The sequence below is a fragment of the Loxodonta africana genome, chromosome 17 (genome assembly GCF_030014295.1).
Source record: "Loxodonta africana isolate mLoxAfr1 chromosome 17, mLoxAfr1.hap2, whole genome shotgun sequence".
NCBI lineage: Eukaryota > Metazoa > Chordata > Mammalia > Proboscidea > Elephantidae > Loxodonta > Loxodonta africana.
Genome location: NC_087358.1, coordinates 52,678,590 through 52,699,288, shown reverse-complemented (window position 1 = coordinate 52,699,288; position 20,699 = coordinate 52,678,590).

Below are 20,699 nucleotides of genomic sequence, written 5' to 3'. Positions count from 1 at the left end.
AGCATAAAAGCACTAAATTGCAGTGAAGTGAGTTATTTTTAGAATTAAATGCAAAATATTGTTTGCAGTGTTTAAAAGTGTTTACAAAAGACCTTCTATCTTCCTTTTCTAATATGTCCTTCTTTAAACAATATAGCCTGCCCTAAATTTACAATATATAAATTTCAATCAATTTGGCCAATTCTATACATCAAATAATATAGGCAAGGTCTTTCACTATGTGAAATAAAAAAAATTGTAATAGAAAGCAAAAAAGTTTCTCCTTAGTAGATTGTTATTTTGGATATAATGGTTGAAGAATAAAACAATGTTGTCCTCAGCCAACAGGGATCTTTTATAATAACTTTTTGTGTGCCATCAAGTCGATTCTGACTCACAGCGACCCCACGTGACAGAGTAGAACCATCCGATATGGTTTTCTAGGCTGTTTAATCTTTAGTGGAGCAGATTGCCAGGTCTTTTCTCACACCAGAGCAGCTGGTAAGTTTAAACAGCCAACCTTTGGTTAGCAGGGTTAGCAATCAAGATCTTAAGCATTGCACCACATTGGCTCCGTTTTTATAATAATTAGGAGAAGAGACTAAAAAGAGATGGACATTGTATGCCTACCTTACTAATAGCCATTTGTGTCCTTAGAACTGACCCTCACCTCTCCACTCCGCTGCCCACACAGTTTCTTGTTCTACTTTTGTCTTGTTGTGAAACAAATTAAAATCTTTAGCTATGAAAGCTGTGGTTGGCAGAGTTAGAACAGTGATAGTTTAAAGAACCCCATCTGGCAAGTAAGCGCTAAAAATAAAAATAAAACCTTTTCCCAGCTCACAGAAGTCCAGAGAGAGAGATTAATTAAAGTCAATGGAGGAAAAAAAAAAAAAAAAAACTCCTCAGTATTGTGATGACAGTGATTTTTTTTTCCCTACCCTCTGTTTTACACAGGTTTTCTGCTTCACAGTATGTTCTCTGATAGAACAATAGTCTCTTCAAGTAAAACTCAAAATATTACAGTATTTATGAATAAATCTCCTTGCAGAAAATATATTCTATAAGAGTGGGTAATATAAATTCTGTCACATTTACATATTATGTTCTTTCTCATTCAGTTTAAAAAAAAAACAAAACTTCTACACAGTCATTAATCTTCGGGGTTAGTTTTATGTAAGGTTTAACATTTTTCCTAGTCTCTTGACACAGTATACCATTTGCCTACCACATTTTCCCTTTTATCTCCTCAAATAGTTATTTAAAAGGCATTGATGACACTAGATTTCTCCCAGGATGAGATAATTTACATAAGCATCCTCAGGGGTCTCTGAAGTCTTGGTGAGCACAAAGTTCTGGGATAACAGGATGCCTGGACAATGGTTTGTCCTTTGAATCCTGACTTTTAGTTGCAATTTCAGGATACCTTCAGAAGAGACTGAACGTCCTTTAGGTTTTTGTTTCTGTGAAGAGGAAAAAAAAAAATGCTAAATCAAAGCTCCATAGTACGCTTTCAATTCTACATTTTAACCCAGACTAAAAGCTAAAGAGCTAAACCGTCTCTAAAGGAGTGTTGGATAGGATGACTAGGCAGCAGGGAGAACTGGCTGCTTTGTGGTGGAAAAAGAAATAGAGGATTTCTTTGTGCTGAGTGAAATAACACTGCCTTTACCTGCCCTCTTATATAGCTAGCATAAATGACATTCTTCCCTCATTTCTTTCCTCTCCTTCCTCTTTCCTTACCTCACCTTTTTGGCTCATTTGCTCAGTGGGAGCCAGTAGTTGTTATGCAAACTGTCTGAAATGCTGAGGAAGAAATCCTGAGGGCACACACCTGTATTCTTTTAAGATAATTTTATATCACCAAACAATGGGTAAGTAGTCGAGATTATTCTAGTCTGGAAAATGTATTTTCATCTTTAAATTATAAAATTGTAGAATGGCAGCTTTACCTTAGCAGCAAAAGGCTTAATATGTTTACTTTGTTTCTTGGTTTCATACATTTACTTTGATTCATGTTTTATTTTCATGTTAAAGTATTAAGAGATTTTCAGGATATACTTTATGTTTTCATTCCTAATAGTTCCTGTTTAAGTCTGAAGTTACTATTGTAAAACTATGATGATATATCAAATCACAAAGGCATTTGGTACACCTCAAATTATCTACCAGTACCTCAGATTTTCTTGCTAGCACCACAATATGCATTAAAATGATGAATCAATGAAAGTTCAGTTTGTTGTTGTTAGGCACCATCAAGTCAGTTCTGACTCATGATTCCTAGTGACCCTATGTACAACAGAATGATACACTGCCAGGTCCTGTGCCATCCTCACAATTATTGCTGTGTTTGAGCCCATTGTTGCAGCCACTGTGTCCTTTTGACCTGAGGGGCTCATCTTCCGGCACTATGTCAAGTAATGTTCCACTGCTATTCATAAGTTTTCACCAACCAGCTTTTTCCATAGTAGACTGCCAGGTCCATGGTAGACTGCCTAGTCTGTCTTAGTCTGGAAGCTCTGCTGAAACCTGTCCACCATGGCATTTAAAATACCAGTGGCATAGCTTCCAGCATCACAGCAACATGTAAGCCACCACAGTACAACAAACTGACAGCAAATGGTGGAAAGTTCAATTTACTGCCATGATAGAACACATTGATACCATCAAGATGCCCATGGATGCCTATGGCTTTAGGAGAGACTAGTCCAGGGTATTGGCAACTGAAAAATAAATCCCTTTGCATTTACTCTTTCTTTCTAATGTTTCAATCTGAAATTAGAAGACTGTTTCACAGATATGAGTAACACTTAAGTTTTGATAGTTGATGGAATATAACTAACTAGTGTTATAATGCCCAATCTCTAAGAAGATATCAAATTAATGTAGCAGGAAGCACTCTGAATTGAAACCTAGAATAATGTTTGAGAAACTGGAAAAGCCCTACCACTTGTTGACTAGGTGACTAAGATCAAGTTGATTTGTCTCTTTAGCCATCTGTTTCAATATATTAAATATTTTTTATCATACATTTCTTGGGAGCAAAGATAGGGCAACTGGAATTCCATAGCAGGACCCATGAATGAAATTTCTGCCCCAATAAGTACTATGCACAATGTGTCTGTATATAAACAGCTTAGAGAATCTACAAGGGTCTACAAAGCCAATTAATTAATTTCTTCTGTTCATTCATTGTGGAGCCCTGGTGGCACAGTGGTTAAGAGCTTGGCTGCTAGCCAAAAGATTGGCAGTTAGAAACCACCAAGCCGCTCCTTGGAAACACTATGAGGCAGTTTTACTCTTTCCTATTTTTTATAGGTTACTGTGAGTTGCAATCGACTGGACAGCAACAGGTTATCCATCCTTTAGGTATAAAGTACTAATAGATGTTATGAAAGACAGAAATAAAGAAAAGTTAAAGCTAAGTTTTCTGTCGTCAGGAAATTTAATAGGAAAAGATAGCATGTCTTTTGCACTAACTTAATTAAAAAGTGAATATTTTAAAGATGGAGATGGGTTTCAAAACAGTACAGACAAATCTGAGTTAACTAGGTTTGAAGAAGGTAAGAAACAAGCCAATTCTAGGTGCCGGCTCTTTTCTTTCATGGCTTTATGACTTCACACTATTGGTCTCAACTTCTTATGTTTGGATACCTCTGTACCATCTCTGCCTTCCTAACACAGCAAAACATGCATGTGGATCCATCATTTCTTTCTTCGTTCATTCATTTTCCACTCATTGACTGATTTGGTCATTTCTTTGTATTGAGTTAAGACTACCTGTGAGATATTATCTAGTTTACCTTTGCAAATTAAAAGTTGAATAAGACGCAGTTTAGGTTTGCAAGGCAATTGATGTCTACAAGTGAGATAGAACACAATAAAGGTATTGAAGAACAATGTCACTATTTAATAAAAATAGTGAATACAGGTTATATTAAATAAGTGGGGTAACTAGCAGGATAAATAAAGCAGAGAGAAAGTGGTATTTGAGCTTGATTTTGAAGTATAAATCGTATTTCATTTCACTGAAAAGGGAAATCGTGAATTTCATGAAGAAGGATTGACATGATGAATGCCTAAAAGCAAGAGGGTAAAACATTTATTGGGGAAGATCTAGTATTCTTATTCAAGAAGAACATAATTAAAAGAATAGAGGGAGATAAGTTCTGAACGGTAGGTTGGGTTCAAATACAGGATGTGAAAATTAAATATTAATCCATTCACAATGGGATCCAGTATAAGTTCTTATCAGTACCCTCCTTGATTAAATTTCATCATTTCAAAAATAAATCTAACAGAAAAATTAAAGATCAAATAGAAAATATAGCAATAAGAAGCTAGAAAACCAGGCAGAACCATCACAAAGAACTTAACCATGATGCTGGCATCAAGATAAGAGGTTAGTATGAGAGAAATTAATAAAGTATAATTAAAAATCCAGCTACCATTTGAATTTGGGGGAAAAGGAAGAAGCAGAGGAGGAAAAAAGGATAAATCCAAGGGATTTCATTTGAATGGATTAGCAAATTATTTCACTAGTAACAGAATGAAAATGTAGAATAAAAAATAATATGGAAGTATGGAGATTTGGGGTGATTATGTAAAATATTAGTTCAATACTTACCACATTGAATATCAACATTTCTATAATTTTGGATGACATCATACCTTTTAACAAATACTTTAGATAGAAATCAAAACATATATAAATTTACGGAGCTTTCATGACCTTGCCCTGTACAAATTGTGCTGGCTTCCCCAGTATTGTGTACTGTCTTATCTGTTACCAAAGTTAGCACTTATATACACAATAAAATATTTAAAAAACAAATCCAAACTCCCTGAGGGACCAAATTACTAGAATAAGAGCAGTGGGGACCGTGGTCTGCGGTAACAACTAGCTTAATTGGCATAGCATAGATTATAAAGAAAATGTTCTACATTCTACTTTGCTGAGTAGTGTCTAGGGTTTAAAAGTCTGTGAGTGTCCATCTAAGATACTCCACTGGTCTTACCCCTTCAGGAGCAAAGGAGAACGAAGAGAACTAATGATACAGGGAAAGATTAGTCCAAAGGACTAATGGACCACAACTGCTACGGCCTCCATCAGTCTGAGTCCAGTACAGCTAGATGGTGTCCAGCTACCACCACTGACGGCTCTGACAGGGATAACAATAGACAGTCCCGGACAGAGCTGGAAAAAAATGTAGAACGAAGTTTTAACTCACACACACACACAAAAAAGACCAGACTTAATGACCTGACAGAGACTGGAGAAACCCTGAGAGTATGGACCCTGGACACCTTTTCAGCTCAGTAACGAAGTCATTCCTGAAGTTTACCCTTCATCCAAAGATTAGACAGGCCCATAAAACAAAATGAGACTAAAAGTACACACCAGCCCAGGGGCAAGGACTAGAAGGCAGGAGGGGACTGGAAAGCTGGTAATAGGGAATCCAAGGTTGAGAAGGGAGAGTGTTGATATGTCATGGGGTTGTTAACCAATGTCATGAAACAATACGTGTACTGTTTAATGAGAAGCTAGTTTGTTCTGTAAACCATCTAAAGTACAAAAAAAAAAAAAGATGTTAAAAATTTCTATGTAAAGTTCAAAAGACATGTTTTGACTGATACTTAAAGAACATAGAAGTAATACGGGATATAAATCCAGCCTTTAAAAGTTGTGCGATATGATTGGAAGAAGAAAATAATACTGTAATAATTACTATAAAAGAGAACAGTTACAAACTAAATTATGTAATATTAACTGTGAAAATAAAAATGCTCAGAAAAGAACAAGAAAAAAACTCATTGGTACTAATATAATAGGTCAGCTTCAATAGGTCAGACAAATGAACAAAACTTTAAGGAGATAATAAAATAAAAAGTAAATATACTTGATATTTGGGACTCCATGTTTTGAAATTCTCTGCTTATCAAGTTCTAATTAGCTCAGACATCTGAATATTGAGAGGAAGATGTAAGGCCCACCTGTTTGCCCATTCTGTTTAATAACTTGAATGATATGAACAAATTCTACAAGATGACGTGGAGATAAAAATAAGTTCATCTACTTTATAATACATATTTTAAGACCACCTTCGGCAGCAGGTTTAGTTTTTTTTTTTTTTTTAAATCCACAGAGAAAGTCAACACATAAATATTGGTAGCTGAAATTTGAATTCTTTCCTCACTCGGAATAATACTAAAATTGTAAACCTTCCATTTTATATTCTGGAAGAGAAGATAAGTCTATAATTTCCCTATAACTTTAAGGTAGAATTGTCCCCATTAAGTTACATACACTGAGAATGTGAACAATTGCTTCTCTGTTTCTGAAAGTAGGAAAGTGCTGATCCTTCTGTAATTACTTTCCTCCTCAGGGACTGTCTTGATGCCTCCTGATCATATTAACCAAGAGTCTAGTAAGCTCTATTTCTCACTTTCACATAATGGTAAGTTTTCCTTTAAGGAAACTTCATTTTCCATCGTTTTCTAGGATTGATGTTTGTTAGTATTTTTTGTCCCATTATTTGAATTTCTAGTTACCAGCCAATACCAGACTAGAAAAACTCCAACCTAATATATATAAAAGAAATTTTATAATTCAATAAAAATAATCCAATTTCTGTTTTTTTTAACTACACTGTTCTAAAAGTCTCAGATTACACATAAAAGCTACGCATCATGCAAAAACAATTTTTGAATTTACATTTTTAAAGAATAATTAATTATAAATATTCCTGTATTTTCTCTTCATAAGTCACCATTAAGTCTTAAAAAAAAGATTGATTCATTCAATAACTATTTACCTAACACATATTATGTTACAGACTCTGTTCTATGTGCTGAGGATATATGGTTGATATAACAAAGTGCCTGGTCTCATGAAGTTTATAATCTAATGCGAGAGACAGATAATGGACAGCTAACTAACTGATGGACTAACTAAACACACACACACACAGTATCTGTGTATCTATCATCTATTTATTATATATACCAGTTGCCGAGGAGTCCATTCCGACTCATGGCGACCCCATGTGTGTCCGAGTAGAATTGTACTCCATAGGGTTTTCAGTGACTGATTTTTCAGAAGTAGATCTCTAGGCCTTTCTTCCAAGGAATCTCTGGTGGACTTGGACCTTCAATAGTTCGTTAACTGTTTGCATCATCTTTTGGTGGTACGGACAGTTAAGCACTCCACTGCTAACTGAAAGTTTGGTGGTTTGAACTCACCTCAGAAGAAAAAGCTGACAATCTGCTTCTGAAAGATTACAACCTTGAAAACTCTATGGGGTGGAAATTTTCGTTGCATACATGGGTCACCAGGAGTGCAAATGGAATCCCCAAGCAACCGGTTGGTTGGCTTTATATATGAATCTATGTATCCATCATCTAAGTAACTATGTATATATCTATGTATCTATCTGTGTATGCATGTATGTACTCATGTCTGTCTGTCTGTATGGATGTATCTATCATCTGTCATTTATTTATCTATGGTATATATTATAATTATATAGCATAACTTCAAGGACTTGAAAGAATTACAAAGGGAAAAAAAAGATCAAAAAGGAACTAAATAGAAATGAGTGTGTAGAGGGATATTATTTGGTAGAGTATGATCAGGGAAGGCTTCCTGAGAAAGTGGCTTGAGCAGAAGTCTGAATTAAATAAAGGACCAAGTCACGCAAAGAGCTTGTGTAAAGAGGTTTTTAGATAAACACAATAGCAGGTGGGAAAGGCTTGAAGCATGGAGGATGGGAAGCACATTCTGGGGAGGCGAAGGGGTATAATGAGGGTGAGTGGAATTAGTGAGGAAAGAGGGTTAGAAAACTAAATCTGACTTGGTGAAGCAAGATATGTTTATTGGATAAATGAAAGATTATGAGTATGGATAAGTGGGGCTCATGTGAGCTTGAAAAAACAAAGCAAAGTGAAGAAATAATGGTGGCAGAACTCAGCAGATCACTCCAGAGAAGAGATAAATTATGTTGACTGATAGGGCTAAAAGCATTGTCCACAAATATTTTAAAATCAATTACATAAACCAGTGATTTCTAATTCTGGTTTTGAGATACTTAGGGTGATTTTAATTATCCCAAGAGGTAACATATAATTTCCCCAAAATATAATTGAAACTTGAAAGGGAAGAGTATTTCAAAATCAAATTAACCTACCTACGATGCCAACAATTTCAAATTATAGTCACAGGAAGAGGTAGTTTTTGCAAATGAATTTACCTGACTATTGACTTTTAAATAGAAATGTTAGTAACACTACAGACCTTGTGAAATGCTTCTAGGCAATATTAACTTATTCTGCTATTTTATTTCAACTTGTAATAGAAATATTTGCTTAAAAGTAAATGCGTGAATGCGTTCCCCTATAGAATGATTTACCAAATCCATCACCATTGAGTCGATTCAGACTCATATCAACCCTATAGAACAGAATAGAACTGCCTCATAGGGTTTCCAATGAATGGCTAATGGATTTTAACTGTCAGCCTTTCGGTTAGCAGCTGAGCTCTTAACCATAGATTGATTAGAGCTCTGGTGGTGCAGTGGTTAAGAGCTAATCGAAAGATTGGCGGTTCAAATCTACCAGCCGTTCCTTGGAAACCCTATTGGGCAGTTCTACTCTGTCCCGTAGGGTAACTATGAGTTGGAATCCACTAGACAGTGACAGGTTTGGTTTTTGTGTTTGGCATAGATTGCAACCTAATTTGCATATCATCTTGCCTTTCATTTTCTTTACTTACTCAGTTCCTGTATAGTGTATAATACCTGGAATGATGTTGAAAGAAGCTTTCCCTGTTTAAATACAAACAATAATGATGACAAAGGATGATGACTTTCTGCCAAAAGGCACCCTCCCATTTTGTAAGCAAAGCTTTTCCATTTCTTCTTTTGCCTAACTCTATTACAGCCTATTGCAACTTTCCAGCCAGGCAAATTTTTCTTTCTCTTTTTTTTTCTTTTTAGATTATCCTCTGGCTAGGGAAACTATTTAGAAAATTGGTTTCTTTTAGTTTGGCCCCATGCAGGTTTGACCTATTTTACCTTGTTACAGTGATGGAGAGCTGCATTCCTGCTAAAATTTAGCTTCAAAGAGTTCTGTTAATGGAAGAGATAGTGATACTCCCTTACCAGCAAGTACAAACAAAACCTCTCTCTCAGTCTTTTAATATGTTTACAAAACTTATGTATTAAAAACATTCTTTTCAAATTAAATGAAAGAAAGCTAATAATAATCATGATGTTATTAGATAGATAAGACACACTGTCATACAAAACAAATTACAAATCTGAGCCATGGTTTATATCCACAATTTTTTTCTGTGTCGTTTGCTTTAATATCAACAGTAAAAATAATGTGATCTATATGAAATTAAAATGAATTCAGATGATATTGATGATTCGAGTATATGTAATTAGTGTTTTTCTTTTTCGGTTTATGAGAAAACGTAGTTTAAATCTTAATCTCAAGCAAACATCTGCTTTCCTTCTTATAGGGTTGGAAACGCTGGTGGTGTAGTGGTTAAGTGCTACAGCTGCTAACCAAAAGGTCGGCAGTTTGAATCCCCAAGGTGCTCATTGGAAACTCTATGGGGCGGTTCTACTCAAGCAAACTGTCTGCTTTCCCTCTTAGTGGATAGTGTATAATAACAGCAAAATTGGCCAGCTCAGTTGGTTTTAACATGTCCACATGTTAGGTAAAAACATGGTTAGGTCTATGCATAAACTAACTTTTTTTTTAAAAGGAAATATGATTCTTTGCACTGAATAGATGGTGCACCACTAATGTGAGCCAGGTTTATTACTCTTTCAACAGTTTTTATTCACAAGAGACTGAGCGAATCAGCATAATCCATTGCCACATGTGGGAACAAACACCAACTGCCTATTGTACAGGAATATTATCTTATTACTTAGAGCGAGGATCCCAATTACTTGAGTGTAATTACTAAATTTTGGCCAAAGTGCTTATTTCATTTTCTCAATATATTAAATATTGCTTTGGCTGGCCCAGCAAAAGGTGGCTGAGTTTGCAGTAAATGTATCTCATAAAGTTGTCTTCCAGAAGCAACTCTGTTATACTGAAATTTCTCTAAATAAAAAAAATGGGACTTTTGTTCATGATATTTACTAATTAAGGTTCAGTATAAGTTCACTCAGTCAGTTGATGACACAAACCATTACAAAAGTATTCCCGTGCTATTCAACCAGTATTATTATAATAGTATTAAACAAAATCCAGTGGAAAAAAAATTGCTAAAATATAAATACTGTATCTAAACAAATGACTTGTTTCCCTTAGAATATAGAAATTATTACCCTATATAAGCAAAGTTAATGACTATTATAATTTACTTGCATGTTTTAATTCATCCTGAAGCGTATGGGAAAGACTACCCCTTAGACAGTAGTCACAAATTTGTTTATATTACCGGGAAATTCTCCCCTTGTAAGCACATGTTTGAAACATCTGTTTAATGTCTCTGATTGTGTTTCACTTACAGCAAGTTTGTCAATAAAAAGAATCATTCAGTGAAAATATAACAAAAATCCATGTTTGAATATATTTGGAAAGAACATAGTATATCAGGTCTAAACAGCTTTCAAATAATGAAACATTTGTGCTTATACTAGGAGTACATAAAAACTGACAGAACAAACCACTGATGTAGGAAGAAAACACTTCTCACATGAAGGGCTCTATTTTTATAGGTGAAATGCTTCCTTAATGCATGCATGCATGTTGTTACTAACTGCGCTTCTAGAAGTCCCGCGTCAGAACACCTATATTTTGACAGTCTCTCCTCTCCTCCAGTTGAAAAGTGCATTCATCCAAACTTCTAGATTTGTCTTGATAATGCTCCTTTATATCAGTTTCCCCCCAAATCTTCCGCATTTCAATTTCTTGTTCACTCATCTCTTGTACTGCAAGTCTCTTGTAAATATTAATAATGATTATAATAATATAAAAATATTTACACATTGACTCTGAGCCAGACAGACTTCATTAGCTTGGGCCCTTGAATTTGTATTTATCAGCATAGCAGTGTGTTTTTATTTTGTTAAATCTATTTTACATATAAAGAAATAGAGACTCAAAGAGAAGGAGTAATTTTTCAAAATTACTCCAAGACTGGAGATCGTACTCTTTCAATTAAGCTATGTGTCCTCACTCATCTGCTCCTGGGAATTAGCCTTACTCTCCTGAATCAAGCACTGGGCATAAGACAGGAACAAATGTACTACTGGGTTATTCCTTGTTGCGCTCTGTGTCTTTGTGAGGTTTACCATCACCATTTCTCTGAGGTAATTAGGTAAGAATACAATACTCAAAACCTAAGAGGAGTAGGAAAAAATGGACAAAACTGTCTCTAATAATTTTGGTAAGAACCTTCCCATTTTAATAAAATTAGATTAAATGTATAAATTCAAACTGCATTTCTACACATTTTGACTCAATTGATAAAATGATTATCCAAAATCTTTATGGGAACTTAGAAATTAGTTTGTTCAAAATCTTCATGTTATAGTGATAAAGCTAAGGCTCAGAGGTGATAAATGAGTTGCCTAAGGTCCATATGCACCATATTTTATCATTAGTGGGGTTTTAAACTCTTTATTAAATTAAGATCTTTTTTTATGAGTGCTTTCTTTTTTATTAAGCTAAAAAGAGTACACAGAGTGAACTACTTTTATACAGTAAGAGAATTTCTGAAGAACTTTCAACCTAAATTATTTGTACAGTGAATCATGTTCCAAACTGACATATTAAACAGGGGTCATACAACTTAATAAAGTATATTTTAGAAGTGTTGATTGTAATGTTGGGAGCATTGGTGACACAGGGTAGAATTCTTGTCTTCCATACCAGAGACACAGGTTTGATTCCCAGCCGATACATCTCATGTACAACCATCACCGTCTGTCAGTGGAGGCTTGTATGCTGTTATGATGCTGAACAGGTTTTAGGAGAGCGTCCAGACTAAGACAAACTAGGAAGAAAGAACTGATGACCTACTTCTGAAAATCAGCCAATGGAAACCCTGTGGCTGAGAACAGTCCGATTCCCAGCCAATCATATGGATGGCACAGGACTGGGCAGTGATTTCTTCCCTTGTGCACGGGATTGCCAAGAGTCAGGGACCTTAAAACAGATTGTGAAGTAATGTTTGTGTGATATAGTAGAGAGTGTTTCAGAATCAGCTTGTGTTCCCATTTGTGCACTATTATATTTCTTACAAGTGTTTTAACTTCTCTACATATGTTTCCAAGGGAAACCCTGGTGGCGTACTGGTTAAGTGCCACAGCTGCTAACCAAAGTGTCGGCAGTCCAAATGCACCAGGTGCTGCTTGGAAACTCTATGGGGCAGTTCTACTCTGTCCTATAGGGTCACTATGAGTAGGAAATGACTTGACAGCATTGGATTTGCTTGTTTGTTTTTTTGCTTATGTATGTTTGATTAATTATAAAATAAAAATATTCTCCACATGAACAATTATAAGAATTAAATATGATAAAATTCCTAGTGTTGTGATTAGTTGTAACTGGAGGACACAGTGATGTGGTTTCCAAATAGTTGCTGACATCTACTTATTGGAGGCTATTACTACCCTATCCTCTGAAATCAGAGTTGGCCCACGACTGTGACCTGTGAGTAGAAGTGATGTGTGACCCTGTCAGAGAAAAGTTTTAAGAGCACTTCTTTTTGTCTGTCCCAACAATTGACCATGTTCCAGCGAGTGGCTTTCCAGCCAGCCAAGGACTTGCATAAATAAAGCATGGAAAACAGCACAGACCGCCACTTACAGACTGACAGAATGAAGGGAAGCAAGCCTTTGCTGTTTTGAAAACAAAGAGGTTGTGGAATGCTTGTTGTTGCTGCTGCTGTTTTTAAAGAAACACAACCTAGAATATTTTGGTTTATACAGACATAGGTAATCAATAAGTGATAGGTCTTTCAGTGGACATTTGTGATTTACTCCCTATTATGGTAGCTGATTTCTCTCATGTCATCCAAGAAAATATGATTCTGCCCACAGTGGGGGAGGGACATTCAATAAGTCTGAGCATTTTAATGCATTCCATAATTCTCTTTGTTAAGAGATGCCTTTCCAGGTGTTGGACTGCAACATATGTTGGTTGACACTCACTTTTCCTGGATAAGGGGGCTAGATTCTGTGGATTAATATATAGTTAATGCTAGTTAGAGTAGTTCCTAAGTGGTGTAAAAAGTTAAGCAGTTGACTATTAGCCAAAAGGTTTGCAGTTAGTAACCACCCAAAGCCTCCTTTTAAGACAGACGTGGCGATCTGATTCTGAAATGGTTTCAGCTTTGAAAACTCTACAGAGCAGTTCTACTCTGCACACATGCAGTTACTATGAGTTGGAATTAATTCAAGGGTAAATACAACAACAACAATGCTGGTTAGGGCAGTAAAGTGGGTAACCAAGTAGGAAAAAAATGGGACCCGAGAGATCTGTCCCACACTCCATAAACAAACATACAACCTGTTAAATTTATCAGCTTAAGAGAAGGGGGGAATACATTTAATTTTCCAGATGAATTTGTAAAGCAACTTGCACACTACAAGCAAATTCTTGCTGCCTTGCCATCTCATTCTATTGCTGCAAACTGCTCCTGGATGGAGGATTATGCTGGGTCAGCTGAATGCTGTAGCGATGCACAGAGGACTAAGGCTGTACCACAGGTTTTCAGATCTCTCTTGGGCTCAAACATATAATTACATTTGACAATAACTTTGGCTTGGGAGGCCAGCAATGGAATTGCCCGGTAGCACATCCATAAGAATTCAATCAAGTTTTTAATTAATTATATTCCTAAAGAATGACAAAAATAAAAGATCTGTGATTGATGGTCCTTGATGATCTCCAGCTATTTAGACCTGCATTAATAGGAAGCAGGCCACTAACAAAAGCAGCCCCTAGAAGCTTCTCAATGATCTTCTTAAGTATATCCCTGGAAAACAATGGATAGTGGAGATTCTCCTGAAGAGTTGAACCAGGGCAACAGATTTTGGTTACAAAGACTTCAAATTTTATTTCATTGAGAAGGATGTGAATGCATTTCAAATAAGTATGGTCATATTTTAAGGACCCCTGCTGGTGCAGTTGTTAAGAGCTTGGCTGCTCCATGGGGAAAGATGTGGCTGTCTGCTTCCATAAAGAAAACTCTATGGGACAGTTCTACCCTATGCAGTATTAAAGGATTTATGGGTAATAAATTTAATGAAGCAAAAAGCATCAAAAGAAGATGAAAAGAATAAATAGAGTCACTGTACCAAAAAGAATTGGTCAAAGCTTAACCATTTGAGGAGGCAGCATATGATCAAGAACTGATGGTACTGAAGGAAGAAGCCTAAGCTGCACTGATGGTATTGACAAAAAACAAGGCTCTGGGAACTGACAAACTACAATTGAGATGTTTCAGCAAACAGATGCAACACTGGAAGATCTCACTCACCTATGCCAAGCAATTTAGAAGACAGATACCTGGCCAACTGACTGGAAGAGATCCACATATGTGCCAATTCCAAAGAAAGGTGATCCAACAGAATGCAGAAATTATGAAACAGTGTCATTAATAGTCCATGCAAGTAAAATTATGCCGAAGATATTTCACCAATGGTTGAATAGGCACATCGACAGGGAGCCGGCAAAAATTCAAGCCAGGTTCAGAAAAGGACGTGGGAGGAAGGGTATCATTGCTGATGTCAGATGAATCATGGCTGAAAGCAGAGAATACTAGAGAGATGTTGAACTAAGTGGATCATAAAAAATTATGAGTAACTTTTTGAAAAATGGAAATTTGAGAACACTTAAATATGCTATGGAAGACCCTATACATAAAAGAAGAGGCAGTTGTTAGAACAGGATAAGGGTATACTGCATGGTTTAAAATCAAGAAATGTGTGTGTTGGGGTTGTATCCTTCCATCATACTGAGCAAATAATCCAACAAGTTGTACTATATGAGGAAGAACATGGATTGAGGATTGGAGGAAAACTTATTAACAACCTGTGATATGCAGATGACACAACCTTGTTTGCTGAAAGTGAAGTGGACTTAAAGCACTTACTGATGAATCTCAAAGACTACAGCTTTCAGTATGGATTTTATCTTAACATAAAGAAAACAAAAATTCTCAAATTTGGACCAAACATCATCAGGATAAATGGAGAAAATATTAAAGTAGTCAAGGATTTCATTTTACTTTGATCCACAATCAACTCTCACGAAATCAGGGCTCCAGAAATCAAATGACCTATTGCATTGGGGAAATCTGCTGCAAAAGAACTCTTTAAAGTGTTAAAAACCAAAGATGTCACTCTGAGTACCAAGTCATGGTATTTTCAATCACCTCATATGTATACGAAAGCTGGCAATGAATAAGGAAGACGAAGAAGAATTGATGCATTTGGTTTTGGGGAAGAATATTGTGTAGAGAGATTACCCAATAAGTGAGGTAATCACTTGAGTAGGGCATCAACAAAACAGGCTATCTGTTGTCCAAAAGAAAGACCCATATATGGCAAGCCTACAGGACATAAGGAAAAGTGAGTACCACAGTAGAAGGAGACTGGAAGAGCACTAAATGATATTGATAGCAGCTCCAGTGCATGGAAATGTGCCAGATGCAAACAAAGATCAGGAAGGGTTATGAAGGCACCCATGCACGAGGCTGTTTAAGCTATGAGGCCCCTACCTCTTCATCACCTTCCTTGATATGTGGCCTATAGTTCTGTCCTGTGTAATTGAAGCTGCTTATCTCTGTGGGTCTTTAGGAACTATTTCTTTCTAATGAGAGGTGGGGATGGGCTGTTGAATCTACCTCTTGCTACTTTCCACCCAATATGCAACTGGATCCAACATGTGTGGTTACTGGGCAAGGACAGATTATTTTGATAAATAACAGGTCTCTGATCCATTTTGAAAAAAAACACCTTATATATTCACGTCTGATGATCCAGCAACTCCAGCCAGGAGGGCCAGCGATACTCTTTGCTAATATTCAGACACAAGTGTATGCTCTTGCACACGTCCTGGTAAACAATTAATGGAAAGTGAAGTCTGAGATAACGAGAAAAAGCAAGGGAACACAAATAAGTCAACCATTGCTGTGAATTCTGTCAAGTTACTTTTTAACTGTACAGCGTTTATATACAGAGTAATATCCTAAGTTTTGTAAACAAAGATATTTGTAACTTTAACTTTAAAACATGTTTGGCATACACACAGATGCAATCTAGCATACATTAAATATAATACTATCATAATAATTTAATATTAACATAACAAACATCCAAATATACGAGAAATATTATTATTTATCTAACATGAAAAGTTTTATGTATCAAGTGAGTTTCGTATTTTATTGTCTGTTAGGCAGGACACAGTGCTTAATAAACTGTACATATGCTAATAAATATGGTATAGGCACGTTAAGAGGATGCAGAATTCAATATTTATTCATGGTGCAAAATATGTTTCTGTTTTGCAACAATAAGTGTGGTTCTAAATCTGTGTTCCAAGAAAGCAACATAGAGTGTTACATTATATTTATATTGTATCAGAATATTTATGTATCTCCGCGTAAGGAAATTAAACAATTCCTGGAGGAAATAGATAAACATTTAGATAATAAAACTATATAAATATATTTTGTTTTTCATTTCCCTTCAGACTGACCTTATTTTAAGAAATTGATTGATATTGTTATGACTTGAAAAACAAACTTGTTCACTGAGAATTGTTCCATCAGTTGTGTATGTGTCTCCAGATACGGGAATTGAACAATTATACAAAGAAACAAAATGTACATTTTATAAATTTTGTTTATGATAACAATTATACTTTTCTTTTCGGACCGACTGATTGGGTACAGTATCACATCCAGTTCTTTCTCATGGACCAGGTAAGAAAGCACCAGTGGCACTGTAATAATGTGACCTGTTACTTATCTGGTCCTGTCCTGGGCAAAGTGAACCAAAGCACATCTTCAGATTGAGCACACCCTTGTATTTGTATCATGGTTTTTTTCAGTCGCTCTTTCTCCTGTCGGGTATCAGCAGTAGTCCAATAAACAGTGAAGATGCAGCATCAAAGGACAGAAAGTGAGGAAATAAATTTTTAAGACAAAAAATTTCAAGACAAAAAGCACGAAGAGGACGCCAACAGACACCGTATGACAAATGAATGAAGTTATTTCTGAATGCCTTGTAAGTATTATTTCTTTTGACCTTCTCAGACCCAAAGAACAAAATTACATGTTCCAAATCAATTTTTTTCTTACTAATTTTCAAGTATAAATTTTTGTTTTAACATCCAGATTCAAACGTAAACTTTATTTCACAAATTTTACTTCTTTTATAAACTTTGTTTCTTTTCAATTATTCAAATTTATTTGCTACAGTAGAATCAAATTTAAAAAGTGATATAATTTTATATACAGGTAAATTGAAATGGCAAGAACTAAATGGAGCAAAAAAGAAAAGAAAAAGCTTGAAGAATATAAAAATAAAAGAATTTGTGAATCCCTAAAGACAATTCCAAAATCAACTTCCTTTTTATAACTTAATGAATCAGAAGAGATTTCTTCCACTGAACATTCAAGTTTAATGGGTGCAAATCATTGTCCTAGTACCATTAGTGCTGAAATTACTAATAACAATATGAATCAAATAGAATTTGTTCCAAATTCTGCATCCATTCCTTGTTGTAGTGAAAAAAAAAAAAAAAAAGGTGTAAAAAGTGAAGCTATTTTAGAATCTGAAATTGTAGCTTCTGCAGACTCCATGAATAACTGAAATACAGATTCTGATTTGTGGAATAGTTTTTCTTCTAATGATATAAATTATTGGATCAAAAGAGGGCCAAGTGATTGCCAGCAACACAGTGGACCATTTGAAAATTTGTGTCAAAACTTTCTGGATGGTAAATAAACAAGGTTCTGTAGCCAGAATATATGTCTAGGGTACAAAGCTAATGCTGAAAATTGTAAGAGGGAGTGGCCACTGCATTCTGCATCAGTCAGCTCTATATATTGTTTTGTTTGCAAATTATTCAGTCTTAAATCATTTAACTCTTGATTTGCTATTGATGGATTTACTGGTGCAACTCAAATATGATTGATAAACATGAAAATAGCTCAATTCACAAAGATTTTATATTGTCACATTTAAACCAAAGACATGGTTTTAGCTTAACTCATAAACTGGAAACATAAATTAAGAACATCAGTATTGGAAAGGTATTTTGCAAGCATTGCTGCTGTCATAACAATTGCTAAATGTGGTCTACCTTTTTGAGGAAGAAACGAAGTATTTGGGTTCCCACAAAATAAAAATATTTTGGGTTTACTTGAACTTGTTGTTCAGTTCAATCTATTTTTAGCAGATCACATCTCAAAATATGGTAACACAGAAAAGGCAACCCATCATACATGTCTAAAACAATGTGTGAAGAATTAATAAACTTAATAAGTGATAAAGTTCGATCAACTATTTTCAGTGATATCTTTGAATCTCTCAATATTTGTTTGTCTGTAGGTTCCACTCCTGATCTCTCTCTCATACATATTAGGTACGTACTGTTTTACTATGCATATCTCCAACGGATAGAAAACCTGTCAAATGATTTATCACATTTACTAGCTTAAAAAGTCATACTGTTGAGAAAATTGCAAATCAAGTATTTCACTATTTATGTGAAGTTTGCAAAATTGATTTTTCTAAGTGCAGAGGCCAGTCCTATGACAATGCTGTCAATATGTCAGGACATTATAAAAGCATGTAATAGAAAATTTTAGAAAGTATTGAATACACCATTTTCATACCATATGTCGTGCACTCACTTAATCTTGTAGGACATAGTGCAGTAGGTTGTTGTCCAGAAGCAGTTGATTTTTTTTTTTTTTTTTACTGTTCAGTTACTCTACACATTTTTTGCTGCCTCTACTCACCAATGAACAGTTCTTAAAACATATATAAGTCAATGATGAAGTATTAAAATGTCTTTCTAAAACATGTTGGGAAGTGCATGCTCTAGCAATCAGCGCAGTCCTCTAAACTTACATTCAAATCCTAGATGCCTTAGAAAATATTGCTGAAGACAAGACACAAAAAGGAGCTACCAAAGGGAAGCTGAAAATGTCACCAACAAAATGCAAACACTATGTATTTATGTTGGGTATGTGGTGTTGTTGGTTTATGTGGAATAGTGTTTTGCAGCATTTTCATTGGAAGAGCCAAGCCCTCCAATATTCAGAAGTAAATTTAGACATGCACACAGACCTCTACCAATTAATAACAGAGTATTTAAATAATTTAAGAGAAGATTTTGAAAATTTTGAAATCACATCCAAGCAAATACTGCCAAATATTGATTCTCAATCAGTTCACCATTGCTGAAGCATTAGAAAGAAACAATGACAGAGTGCTCCAGAGGTATTGCGTGCCAGAGATCAATTTCACAGAACCACATACTTCATCGCCATTTACACGCTTGATTCTTGCATGAAAAGAAGGACAAAACTGTATGAAGTTCTTTCAAATAGATTTTCCTTCCTTAACAATGTGAACATTGTTGAATGTCATGAAGGCATCCAAGAAATTAGTCCAGTCTTATCCCAATGACATAAATACAAACCTTTAAGGAGAAGTATGAAAATTTCATTCTTACATGAGAACTAAGTTTACAGATTCAGGAAAGACAAATTTTACTCATGTAGGCATGTTTAATAACACAATAGAAAATAAAATACAATGCATATTCCCCAATGTTGAAATGTCCTTATGCATATTCCTAACCTTATTAATGTTCACAAACTGCACAAGAACACTCATTTTTGTCCTTAAAGAGAATCAAAAACTCTAAGTGTACAATGATTGAATATTCCATTACTATCCTTATTGTGCACGGAAGTGGATACTGTTTGGCAACTTAATTGTGCTGAAATCATTGCAATCAAAGAATAGAAAGAAATGTTTTTAATTATATCATGTTAGAGATAAAAGATCTATCTAGAAATAAAATAATAGTAATTTTTTCTAATATTTGTTTTCTGATCATTAAATTTTCTTTTATGACACCTTTGATTTTGTTGATTTATGATTATAGCACTTACTGTGCAACAAACATCAAAATTGAAGTATGAGCAGTTTAAAGCAAAATTTGTGAATGTCAATTTTTCATTGTGGGCGAGCAACAGAATTTTACACTGATCATTGCAACATCTAAGTTCACTGACTCATTTTCTTTGTGATAGAATGTGTGCAATATTCTTCTTGTAGAAGATGTAGTATATAATAAAAACCTTAGCACCCCATCCACACCCACGAAAAATTTTAGAATCCAGTTTATCTCATTCTGCTAAAGTAGCATACACCACTTTTGCATTCAATCACTAATAGTTTAAAAAAAACATTACATCCTGGATATTTTAGACACACACACTCATATATATACACATATATAAAAAAAAATATGTATATATATAATTTACAAATCCCGTTCTAATGTGGGAGTAAGCAGAGAAGGGAGCACCACATATTATCAGTGTTTAGGGCCCTCACATGCCATAATCCAGCCTTGCGTATTCTATAGACTGCCAGAAGAATGAACAGATCTGTCTTGGAGGAAGTATGACCAGAATGATGCTTGGAAGTAAGGATGGG